This window comes from Bubalus kerabau, chromosome X (genome assembly GCF_029407905.1).
Source record: "Bubalus kerabau isolate K-KA32 ecotype Philippines breed swamp buffalo chromosome X, PCC_UOA_SB_1v2, whole genome shotgun sequence".
NCBI classification, from domain to species: domain Eukaryota; kingdom Metazoa; phylum Chordata; class Mammalia; order Artiodactyla; family Bovidae; genus Bubalus; species Bubalus kerabau.
In genome coordinates this window covers 131,887,402-131,900,700 of record NC_073647.1, presented here as the reverse complement: position 1 = coordinate 131,900,700, position 13,299 = coordinate 131,887,402, and the positions used below count along the sequence as shown (strand labels likewise).

Below are 13,299 nucleotides of genomic sequence, written 5' to 3'. Positions count from 1 at the left end.
TAGTAATTCATTACAATTATATAAGCAAATAAGCTGTTAAATGATATATTCTGAAATTTGATTGAACTTCAAAATAGTTTCAGTTCTTGCATATGAACAAAGTACAAAACAATATTCTGCTTTAATGTCATCCCCCCAAAAAGACAATGAGCAGTCTCACTGAGATCCATATTGGCCCAATACTGAAATGTCAAATGCATGATATTAGTTAGCCCATCATTTCTTCAGGTTCTGTAAATAAAGGTTTAAGGAGAAAATAACTAATTCAAAGAGAAATAATCTGCATTACTATGACTGGTAAATCATTTTAAGAAAGCAAGAGCTACTAAATCTTGTTCTTTTAATGGAATTTCCTGTCACTATGCCACCTTTCTATAGGCATTGGTCCCTATAGATGCAGCCACAGTAAATCCAATAAAAATAATTAGAAGCTAAAAGTTAGATTTTTTTTCTTACTAAAAAATGGATTAAAATCAAAGAAGGAAATGGCAATCCACTCCAGTACTATTGCCTAGAAAATCCCATGGACAGAGGAGCCTGGTAGGCTACAGTCCATGGGGTTGCAAAGAGTCAGACACGACTGAATGACTTCACTTCACTTCATTTGACACCAAAGTAAGTCCATTCAGTCTCTCAGTTCTGTCTGATTCTGTGACCCCATGGACTGCAGCATGCCAGGCTTCCCTGTCCATCACCAACTCCAGGAGCTTGCTCAAACTCATATTCATTGAGTCAGTGATGCCATCCAACCATCTCATCCCCTGTTGTCCCCTTCTCCTCCTGCCTTCAGTCTTTCCCAGCATCAGGGTCTTTTCCAATGAGTTGGCTCTTCATATTAGGTGGCCAAAGTATTGGAGCTTCAGCTTCAGCATCAGCCATTCCAAAGACTATTCAGGACTGATTTCCTTTAGGATGGACTCTTTAGTTGGATCTCCTTGCAGTCCAAGGGACTCTCAAGAGTCTTCTCCAACACCACAGTTCAATAGCATCAATTCTTCAGCGCTCAGCTTTCTTTATAGTCCAACTCTCACATCCATACATGACTACTGGAAAATCCATAGCTTTGACTAGACAGACCTTTGTTGGCAAAGTAATGTCTCTGCTTTTTAATATGCTGTCAAGGTTGATCATAGCCTTTTCTTCCAAGGAGCAAGCATCTTTTAATTTCATGGCTGCAGTCACCATCTGCAGTGATTTTGGAGCCCCCAAAATAGAGTCATTGTTTCCCCATCTATTTGCCATGAAGTGTGGGGACTGGATCTTAGTTTTCTGGATGCTGAATTTTAAGCCAACTTTTTCACTCTCCTCTTTCACTTTCTTCAAAAGGCTGTTTAGTTCCTCTTTGCTTTCTGCCACAAGGATGATGTCATCTGCATATCTGAAGTTATTGATATTTCTCCCGGCAATCTTGATTCTAGCTTGTGCTTCATCCAACCCACCATTTCGCATGACATCAAAGTAGTTTATCATATCATTTGGCTTAGTTTCTGTGTTGTTATAATGACACATGACTGAATTTGACTTCATTAAAAAAACTTCATTATTACATACATACTATGCTAAATATTTGAAGTGTCATCTCATTTAACAACCTTTATTCCTGATTCAAGACAAAGATACACTAATAGATGGTAGAGTCAGGATTCAGATCTAGATCTGCTTCCTTTTAAAATTATGTTTTATTGTCACAGACTGTCTTTTAAATACCATCTGGAGACAGGGTGTGGGAAGAGGAGTGAGGATAAGTAATAAAAACTAGGCAAATGCATATATGAATATAGATCCATAGCTAGATAAATTGATGGAAAGATGTGTTACATACTATGGATGAATATTTAAACTTTATGGACAATTTGTAAAATTTTAAAGCACATCAACCACACTGATTTTGTTATAGCATACTAATTTCAGTAATTTCATCCCTCATCTCTATACAATTGTAACTATAGCATATTTACTACAAAGGTATTAAATATTACCATAGCCAGAGGGTAAACAATAGGCAGATCTGAGTTCAAATCCAAGTTCTGCTAACCTACTGGCTATGTGACCTTGGCAAGTACAACAACTCATATAAACTTCAGTTTATTCAGTTGTAAGATAGAGATTTGGAATATATTGTTCTATCCAGAATTTACCCGTGGTCAGTGGTGGTGGGTTCTGATACAGTTTGGGTCCAAGTTAGAATCAACCTTTTTTCCCCCTCACTTTCTATTGCTGAGTAACATAGAAAATAATTTAAGATGAGAGCTATCCTGGCCCTGAATTGCTTGCTTATTCCCAGAGTGTAGGTTTCAAACCTTCTCCTGGAGACCTTAGAGACAGATTACAAGATGATGGTCCTTCTTCTTCAACCGGTCTTGAATCATTACCAAGTCCTGCAGAAGTAGCCAGGCTAGTCTGTGCTGTTTTTGCGAGAAGTGTCAGCAATGGTGAAAATGATGCCTTGTTTGTTGTCCTTGAATTTGTCAGACCCAGTCTTCAGAGCATGTTTAACTTTGCAGTGGCTGAGCCTGGCTTGGGGCTCCTCTGTCCCTGGGATTCTCCAAGCAAGAATACTGAATTGGGTTGCCATGCCCTCCTCCAGGAGATCATCTCAACCCAGGGGTCGAACCTGGGTCTCCCACTTTGCAGGTAGATTCTTTACTTTCTGAGCTACCATCACTTTGTAATTTTATCATTTACCCAACTCACTTCAATGAACATACATTTTTTTGTAGATAATTTGCCAGACACTGTACTAGGCACTGAGGTTGCAATGATATATAGGGTAAAAAATACAGAGCACTTCAGTTTTTGGCCCAGTAATGAAAAGTTAGATTAAAAAAAAAAACTATCTGAACCTGAAAAATTTTAAATTAAAATGACCTTTTATCACAATACCAGAAATAATGCAATCAGTTTTTAAGCTGTTGATGTACTCAACCAGTTGATGCAATTATCCATTTGATCCTGCTTCATGTAGTAGCTGAATCCAAATCATTAAAACACAGTGAAGTCAAGAACTATTCTATACTGAAGAATTGATGAAAACTTTTAGATATTAAATTATTCTGATTGTTATCTACTCCAAGCATTTGGCCTAAAGTTAATCTTCCATATTGGGTGGTATACCAGTGTCACAAGAACAATCTTATGTTAAGTCACTTCAGTCATGTCCATCTCTTTGTGACCCTATGGACTATACAGCTTGCCAGGCTCCTCTGTCCATGGGATTCTCTAGGCAAAAATACTGGAGTGGGTTGCCACTTCCTCCTCCAGGGGATCTTCCCAACACAGGGATCAAATCCATGTCTCTTATGTCTCCTGCATTGGCAGGTGGGCTCTTTACCACTAGCGTGACCTGGGAAGCCTTAATGAGAACTTGTGCACACAAAGAAAATATTTAAGTTAAAGACACACAGAATCCTATGAATACAAAATTAAAAAGGCATTTTTTTTCTAATTCTGAGGTGGAATACACTTTAACTGATGTTTTTGTTTCTATGTCTCACTGTTAACGGAACATAGAACTATGGCATTTTATGCAAAGTTACATGGAACAGCAGACTGGTTCCAAATCAGGAAAGGAGTATGTCAAAGCTGTATATTGTCACCCTGCTTACTTAGCTTATATGCAGAGTACCTCAGGAGAAACGCTGGGCTGGATGAAACACAAGCTGGAATCAAGATTGCCGGGAGAAATATCAATAACCTCAGATATGCAGATGACACCACCCTTATGGCAGAAAGCGAAGAAGTACCAATGAGCCTCTTGATGAGAGTCAAAGAGGAGAGTGAAAGCTCATCATTCAGAAAACTAAGATCATGGCATCCAGTCCCATCACTTCATGGAAAATAGATGTGGGAACAGTGGAAAGAGTGGCAGACTTTTTTGGGGGGGCTCCAAAATCACTGCAGATGGTGACTGCAGCCATGAAATTAAAAGATGCTTACTCCTTGGAAGGAAAGTTATGACCAACCTAGACAGCCTATTAAAAAGCAGAGATATTACTTTGCCAACCAAGGTCCATCTAGTCAAGGCTATGGTTTTTCCAGTAGTCATGTATGGATGTGAGAGTTGGACTATAAAGAAAGCTGAGTGCCAAAGAATTGATGCTTTTGAAGTGTGGTGTTACAGAAGACTCTTGAGAGTCCTTTGGACTGCAAGGAGATCCAACCAGTCCATCCTAAAGGAAATCAGTCCTGAATATTCATTGTAGGAAATCAGTCCTGAATATTCATTGAAAGGATGATGTTGAAGCTGAAACTCCAATACTTTGGCCACCTGATGTGGAGAACTGACTCATTTGAAAAGTTCTGATGCTAGGAAAGATTGAAGGCAGGAGGAGAAGGGGATGACAGAGGATGAGGTGGTTGGATGGCATCATGGACTCAATGGACATGAGTTTTAGCAAGCTCCAGGAGTTGGTGATGGACAGGGAGGCCTGACGTGCTATAGTCCATGGGGTCGCAAAGAGTAGGACATGACTGAGTGACTGAACTGAACTGAACATTGAAGTTAAGGAATAGGTTCTTAGGAATTTAATTTATGTTGAATAGCTTATCAATTACTCCTCAATTATAGTATCATTTTCCTTTTCACTTTGTGAATCTTTAGCCTTAAATTGCCATAATTAAATCATCAAGGGATGATTTTTACCAATTGGCCAAATCAAGGAGCAGACGTCTTTGCTATAGTTGTGGTTGTTGTTTTTTTGTGTATTTTTATGCCTTCCCTAAAAGACAGATTATGAGTAGAGACCATTTGATCAAACTGATTGTTTGTATTCTCAAACAATGGATAGTTTTTCATACAGTGCTTTTTGATACTAAATAAATGCTTTCAATGTTAGTTATAGACTTGCTTTATTAACCTGGGAAGTTCAGATATGTACCATGATAAGTAAAGTTATATCAGGTAACGTGTATGTATTTATTGGGTTGGCCAAAAAGTTCAGTTGAGTCTAACCTTATGGAAAAATTCAAAGTTTTTGGCCAACCTAGTATTTCCTATGAGAATATTCTCCTGATGTTTTCTTCACTTTTTCATCAAACTGGAAAAAGTGAGAGGTTTTTGTAATTCCTGGCCATGGTTGATAGACCATATTCTATTAGCAATTTTTTTCATGTTAATTATTCTTTGCAATTTATGTCATGTTAATAATGTTTTACAATTTATTTCTTTGTACATATGTGGAGCTAATTTTAGCTATAAATTACAAGCTATACTTTGATAATTCCACTGTCCTTTATGTAAACTATTTGGACAAATGTTAAAATTATTTTGAAAACAAATGACAATTTCATTTATTTCAGGATGAAAAATACAAACTTACTTCATGATTATATACAATAGTAAGTGTTTAGTAATTTTAGCAAGCAAGAAACAGAAATAAGGATAAAAATTATGACGGTAAAGAAAATTTGTCTCTATTTACATACATATGTAAAATCTAATCCTTAAAACAATTTCTTGCATATGAAAGTTGTTCAGTCATGTCTGACTCTTTGTGACCCCATGGACTGTATAATACTCCAGGCTAGAATACTGGAGTGGGTAGCTGTTCCCTTCTCCAGGGGATCTTCCTGACCCAGGAATCGAACCTGGGTCTCCTGCATTGCAGGCAGATTCTTTACCAACTGAGCTATCAGGGAAGCCCTCTTGTATACAAACTATATATTTTATACACACCCATGAACATATACATATAAACATATTTATTTAACATTATATAGGGAAAAAAAATCCCTCTCCCCAAATTTCCCTAAAATTGTAAAATATTATTTATGCTTAAAATACAGATACATATCCACTTTGAGTTTAACCTATAATATATATTTTTATCTTCCCCATTTTATTATTGGTATACACATTTGGTATTCATAAAATAGTCAATAATATAACTATGAATGCATTCCTTATATCACAAGCAATGCAGAGTATCAGTTGTTAGATATTATAAATTGTATTTCAAATTGAAATTACGATTGGTTCAAAAATTCCCCTACAGTTAATAGAACAAACTTTTAAATGTCTACCCATTGAAAGAGCCACACAGTGCTGTAATGACCACAAAATCACTTTCACTCTTCTAAAGCATAAAATTTCCTACATATAAGAGTTAGAAAGAGATGTGAGATAAAATACATTGAAAGAATGGTATCCAGGCACAGAGAGAAAAAATAGAATTTATGACAACATAATAAACATCCATAGTAGTTACCTGATTATGTGTTATGCAGTAACTAATGGCATCGCAGTTGAACATCAAACCTGTTATTTGAAAGAGCTATCATGGTTTCCATGATTGCAAAAAGAAGAGTGATTTCAGGAATTAGTTTTGATTACATACTAAAGGCTAAATTTCACTTCTGTTAACATCAACAAAGATTAAATATTTCCTCCTTAACAAGGTGGAAGTCAAAGTAGCTTGAAGACATGGGTAGACGGGAGGGGAGGGTGAGATGTATGGAAAGTGCAACATGGAAATTTATATTACCATATGTAAAATAGACAGCCAATGAGAATTTGCTGCATGGCTCAGGAAACTCAACAGGGGCTCTGTATCAACCTAGAGGGGTGGAATGGGGAAAGAGATAGGAGGGAGGTTCAAAAGGGAGGGGATATATGTATACCTATGGCTGATTCATGTTGATGTTTGACAAAACAACAAAATTCTGTAAAGAATTTATCCTTCAATAAAAAAAATTTTTTTTAAGTACTTCTGTAACTTTTGTCAAAGAGTGTTCTGCCTAGGTTCTCCTCTGAGAGTTTTATAGTGTCTGACCTTACATTTTGAGCTTTGATCCATTTTGGGTTTATTTTTGTGTATGGTGTTAGAGATTATTCTAATTTTATTCTTTTCCATGTAGCTGTCCAGTTTCCAGAGTGCCACTTATTGAAGAGACTTTCTTTTTTGCTTTGATAGTATTTTATTCACTATTTTTGAATTTATGTTCTTCAGTGATATTGGCCTGTCATTTTGTGTGTGTTTCTCTGCCTGGTTTTGCTATCAGGGTGATGGTGGCCGCATAGAATGACCTTTGGAGTGTTCCTTCCTCTGCAATTTTTTGGAAGAGTTTGAGATGGACAGGCATTAACTCTTCTCTAACTGTTTGATAGATTCACCTGTGAAACCATCTGGTCCTGGGCTTTTTATTGGAAAATTTTAAATCACTGTTTTACAGTACTTGTCATTGGTCTCTTCACATTCTCAGTTTCTTCCTTGTTCAATCTTGGAAGGCTGTACCTCTAAGAATCTGTCCATTTCCTCCACGTTGTCCATTTTATTTGCATATAGTTGTTTGTAGTAGTCTCCTATGATCCTTTGAATTTCACACAAGTGTATTCTTAATGAAACCAGCCCTGATTACCTTGTGGTGTGAGCATAAAGGTAAAATGAGGGAGTGTAATGCAGGAAAATTCTCCCCCCGCAGAAGAACATACCATGAGCCCATGTTAGAGGAATTTTATACAATTGGACACATTCTGGTGTTTCCTCACTAAAACGTCTAGTCCTCTTTTGTATCAGCCAGAATAGCAGGGAGTTAGAATTGAATTGCTTTTGTGTGTGTGTGTGTGTGATGTTAAAAATCAAATGTTACCAGGAGAAATAGCCATTGGTTGTGGCGCTAAAGGCCATGGGCTACATAGAGGACTTGTGGTGAATGTATTCCCCCTGGAAATTGCCCAGACATCTAGATTCGCATGTCTGTAGTCTCTGCTGGAGGGGTAAAATGATTTGGTCATCTACCAGAAAGATTAAACCTCAGCATGCTCAGAAAGGAAGTGCGGAAATCAGTGTTTTAACATGTGTTCTCCTGAGTTGCTCTCTGAAAGTCAGCTCTGCCTGAGTCTAAGTCAGCTTCCTCTTTCACTTTCTTCAATGTGATGCAATAACTCTTTCACCCTCCTCCTCACTAGGTAAGATTTTCAAGGTGGAGAGTGGGACAGAGCCTGAAATTCCACGGGCCTGTCTTCAGTAGACAAGCTCGTCCTCAGCACGTGGCGGGTGGAAATATTAGGAGCCTCAGACCAAATGGGCTCCAGTCATGGAACTGGACAAATTCCTTAGAAGTTGGGTAGCACGTGTGACTCTCAAGCTATGGTATGACAGCCACCTCTAAAGGAAAACTTTTCAGGGTTCTCTAAGTGAACCCTCAAATCCAAATTGGTCACCTTGAGACTGTCCATTCTTCTCAGTGGTTTCCAGGGAATTCATACAGCCAACTCTTCCCAGAAACCAAACTAGGAGATGGAATTGGGTCCTAAATTAAGGAGAGATGCCTCTAGTTTTCCCCTTTTTCTTCTGAAAGTAACAAAGTGCTCTGAGCCAAGATAGATAAGTCCTGATGCCTTTCCTACAGCTCCCATGAATGCAAGGGTTTTCCAGGGGAAGCCAACATTTCTGCGTCATCCAGAGACCTCAATTTCCTAATAAGAGTGCTGGTTGATGTTGGCTGCAATCCATGAAGGCTGGCAGGAGGCAGCAAGCATTGGTTAAAGACAGTTGGTCCAGGCTCTCTGCTGGTCAAGATGTAAACTATTTTGAGCACTAGGGTGGAAGAAATCGGTCAGTCAACTGCAGAGCTCAGTTAGGACTGATGAGTGGCCAGGAAGAGCCAAGACAGCTGACCTAATAGTAATAAATTCCATCCAGGCACCAAAACTCCAAATTTAAAGCAATAGCCTATAAAGAGACATGTGAAGGAAGCAAAGCCTCTGATAATCACCTTTCTTAAATACCAATTTATCCAACCTTGTCAATGCTTATATAACACTCCAGTCCTGTTGGTACAAAAATCTTGGACCTGGGATTATCATTTTTTATACAATTTGAGAACCATTAACCAAATTGAGGATGATTTCCCACAAGCTTGAAGAATGTACAAAGAGAAATGGGGGGATTGAAACATAAAACACTGAGCCGTTTAAAGTGGTTTTGCCTTCTTAAAACAGGTTGTTGATTAATCAACCCTTGAGTTATTTTTAGAGGCAGCACTATGCATGTGCAAAAAGGAGCCTATGTTTCCAGGATGACTGCAGAACCAAGAGGGTTCAGTCTGTGGAACTCTCAGAGTAGGAATGTTGCCAGGGGAGAACTGTATGAAGTCCTTCAATACGGAAAATCTGGCTTCTAGCAACATGAATAGCTTCCATGAACTAATTCAAGACTAGCCAAATAGTTTCCAAGTTTGCAGTTCCCCTAACCCCTTTCATTTTACCCCAGTTTCTGGGTTGAGGAGACAGATTTGAGAGCCCTGCCTCACGTCTTCTTGCCACTCCACCTTGAAATAAAGTTTTTCTCTCAAAAGCCTGTTCCATAGTATTGGCTTCTAGGTGCATCAGGCAGTGAGCCCTTGCTGGGGAACACTAGTGACTGATAGGCCTGGAATTAGATTCCTCTCTGAATTCCTCTAGATCCGACACTGTTATACTCCTCTTGGCCTAAAGCAGAACTTGTGTTCCTTAACACTCAAAAGTATCTTGGGATAAAAGTAAGAACTCTGGATATATTCCAATACACTTCGTCAGGCACAAAGCCTTGAAGGCTACCTCAGGAAATGACAGCAATAAGGAGGAGAAATAGATGATAGTGACAATAAGATCGTCTCTCTATGCAGTGTCAGAGAACTTCGGTCAAAATAGCAGAAAACCATATTGGACTGCTCCTTTCCTTTAGAAATGTGCGCATATCTCAGATATGGTGGGTTGGGTTCTAGGTCACTGCAATAAAGTGAATATTGCCATAGAGTAAATCATAGGAATTTGGGGGATTCCCAGTGCTTATAAAAGTTGTTAATCCTATTGTACACTTAGTAGAAGATGTCTAAAAAATGTACATAGCTTAATTTAAAATTAGAATACAGCTACAATAGTAACAGAGACCTGATCAGAGCACCATAAGGAATAAAATATGGGAAGAGTTTAAAATATTTCACAAATTTACAAAATGTGGCCCAGGGACCCCAAGTGAACACACGGTTTTGGGGAAATGATGCCATAGTTATGTTCAATGCACGGTTATTGTAAACTTTGTTTGTAATGAAACACAATGTATGTGAAGCATGGTTGAGTGAAGTACAATTTTTTAAAGGTATGCCTATAAATCAATTAAAACAATTCACATAAGAGACTAACTCTGGCTAAGTTTTTTTTTTCTTTTAAATTAATTTAATTGGAGATTAATTACTTTACAATATTGTGGTTTTTGCCATACATTGACATTAATCGGCCACAGGTGTACATGTGTCCCCCCCATCCTAAATCCCCTCCCCCTCCAGAAACAGAAAGATCAACATTTTTCTCTGGAAGCGTACCCCATCCTGCCTCCTGCCTTCTGTGACATTTTCCCCATCTCACATGAAGTCTGGAACATGAAACTGTAAGGTTTGCTTTAGGGACACTGCTCAAGATTTTGCAGGGATGTGGTGTTCCCCAGGAACCTATTATTCCAAGAGATAGACAAAATGAGGGCCCACATGAGTGAGGACTGGAGGAACAACCACCCTAAAATATAGGTCATTCAGAGACCTGCCCAAACTTGTTCTCAAACCTAGAACGCACAGACAGGATACTTGTAATTCCCTATTACAAGTCTTAGAGTTCTCTGTGAGGTCAAAGTCTCAGTCTAAGAAGAATGGCCTCAGTTCAGTAGAGGGAGAATCTCAGGTTGGAGGGTCAGGTCCCAGGACTGGCCAGGACCATGGTGAGGTCCCTGAGTGAAGAAAGAAGTATCACTAGACCCACAAATGAGGAGGCTTTACACACCCCTGCCCCTATTCCTAACCCCAGAGGCTCCAGGCAGAGTTATAAGGATGAGAAGCCTCTTTATTTCTGTGTGGTCTCAGTGAGGGAAGGGCTTTTTCTCTCAGGATCAAACCTCAGTTCTGCAGAGGCGGGCGTCTTGGCCATCACCACAGTGAGGGTGAGGCCCATGGGTGCTAATGAGAGGGTCTCTCCCACCAAGGAGGAAGGCTCACAGAATGGCACTGCCACTGTCAAGGAGAGATGCTCAGAGACACGCCCTGACTCCCCACTAGGGATTTGGGGAGGCTAAGGCTTTGTTTGGGGGCAGGAGGACTCAAGTCCATGGAGTAAGGGGACTCGGGCTCGGACAGACGGTGCAGGGAGGACCCTAGGGGATGACCCAGGGACCGCTGAACACTGAACGATGGAGTCCCCACAAAGCCCCACCCCTGCCATCATCCCTCAGAGATCCCGCACAGGGTAGCCATCACCAGAATTGGCTCCCTCCAACTTCCGTGCTGGTGGCAATGAGCTCTGATTGTTGTTCAGGGTGTTCGTTTAAACCAGAGTGGATTCCCAGGACTGACCTGAAGGCAAGGTGAGGACCTGATGTGGACTCATGGGACCGTTGCCCCTCCTGTAACAAAGCAAAACCCACCAAGTCTCACCTCTATGGTCTGCAGGGGATGGTTCCCTCAACACTGTTAGGCTGAATTATCAGTAAATCTTGATCTAAGAGATTGTGTAAGATGAAAGAGATTACTTGATTCTATAATAGAAACCTAGGCCCCAACTCCAGCCATGGGGAGAGGCCCGAGTGCTAACTCAGCACTGGCAATAAAGATGGTGACACAAAGCAGCACCCATGCGCTCAATTCCCTGACTTCTCCTCTGCTGAACTCTAGGAGGTGAAGCTCTGTTGGAGGCTTGTGGACAGAGTTCAGGTAAGGGAGGAGTGTCAGACTCTAATAGACATGAAGATGGAGACTCCGAATGAGGACCATAGGACACCCTCCCATGGCTTTCCCCCACCCCACCCCCCGCGTGCCCCCGCCCTCCCCGTGCCCCCGTGTCCCCGAGCTATATGACACCCTGTGCACCATGGCCAGAAATGAGTCATCCTGACTTCCGTTTTACAGTTTCCTGGGAGTAAGGACTTCTATCCGGCAATCAGGCCTCTGGCTGGCGGAAGGTGGATTCCCAGCGCTGGTCCAGAGTTGTGAAAACTGAGTTGGGACTGAGGCAGGGGCCACTCAGCCCATAACCAAGAGGGCCACACTAAGTTTCATTGCAGCTGTGAGCCTTGGGAAGCTCCGGCAGAGCCATCAAACTGAGTTCTGCCTGGGGAAGGCTCAGGGATGGGAGGGCTTTGGTCAGGTGTAGCCCCTGCTTGCAGATAGAGGATACCTCTGTCCTAACTGCAGTGAATTGAACACCCTAAGTACTGACTGGGGGGCCTTCCCCATTTGGGGGTGGTATCACAAAGCAGAGCACCTACGTATCTAGGGGGCTCCAGTGAAGGGTACTCATCTATGTCTTATCCTGACTTTGCCCCTCCAGGAACTCGGGGAATTCAGGACTTTGCTCTGAGGCTGAATTACCCAGGTTATCGGTGGGAGGAGTCCTGAGTTCTACCCAGACCGGAACGAGGTCTAAGGTGAACACCAACTCTAAATGTAAGTTGTCATAAATTTTGGCTCTTTTCCAAGTGGAAACCTAGCGTATCTGTGAAGCTGAATGAGTCTTCTCACTTTTGTCTGGAGAGTTCAGAGATATGAGGATGTTGGAATATGTGAATGGCCTCAATTCTGCCAAGGGAGGAGGCCCAGGGCTTCAGAGGAGTCAGCATGAGGACCCTGAAAGAACAATGTTGATTGCTCTCACCCTAGAACAGGGAAAACAATAGAGAGCACCATCCCCCACCCCCACCCACCGCACAGCACTGAGAAGCCCAGGCATGGAAGTCAGGTGTATGTGAACCCTCCTTTCTTTTTGATGGTATGGGATTGGTGAGAGCCTTTGTCTGACAGGAGGTACACCAGAGCAGCAGACACCAGTGTCCCAGGCTCTACCTAGAGCCAAGGAAAGACCCTGAAAGAGGACAGAAAACCCCAGTGAGCCCAGGACAGAGTTCCCTAGAGCTGACTGCTGTGGGTGCCCCCTGCCAGGGACACTGGGCTGAGGTACCTTTTCAGTTCTTCAGGTATCACAGGAAGATGAGGACCAGCCTCTGGGGTATAAGCTTAGAGCCGCACAGAGGAGGGGGCCCTGCGCCTGCTGAAAGTTGATATGATTGTCCTGAATATGAACCGAGAGGACCCCCACCCTCCAGAATAGAGGGGGTTATCCTCAAGGACTGGCCCACTGCTCCTCAGCCCCAGGAAGCAGGCGGCAGGGCTGGCAGGCTGCAGCCTGAGTCTCAATTATTTTGACAGAGTTCTCAAGAGGACAGGGTGATCAGATCAGGAGTCCTCTGGGTTTGTAGAGCAGTGCCCACATGGAAACCTGCAGAGTGGGCCTTCTTAAAGGCCGAGTGGTGCCTCCCTGCCGCGGGCACTCACACCCTC

At 41.5% G+C, this 13,299-nt stretch overlaps 1 non-coding gene and 1 pseudogene across 1 annotated transcript; one reads left to right on the top strand and one right to left on the bottom strand.

Annotated features, from left to right (window-relative positions):
- Positions 1 to 13,299, top strand: part of LOC129639930 (melanoma-associated antigen B3-like) — a 92,001-nt pseudogene that overhangs the window by 77,129 nt on the left and 1,573 nt on the right.
- On the bottom strand, positions 5,565 to 5,637 carry TRNAC-GCA (transfer RNA cysteine (anticodon GCA)). Its single transcript has one exon. It is a non-coding gene; the product is annotated as a tRNA-Cys (tRNA).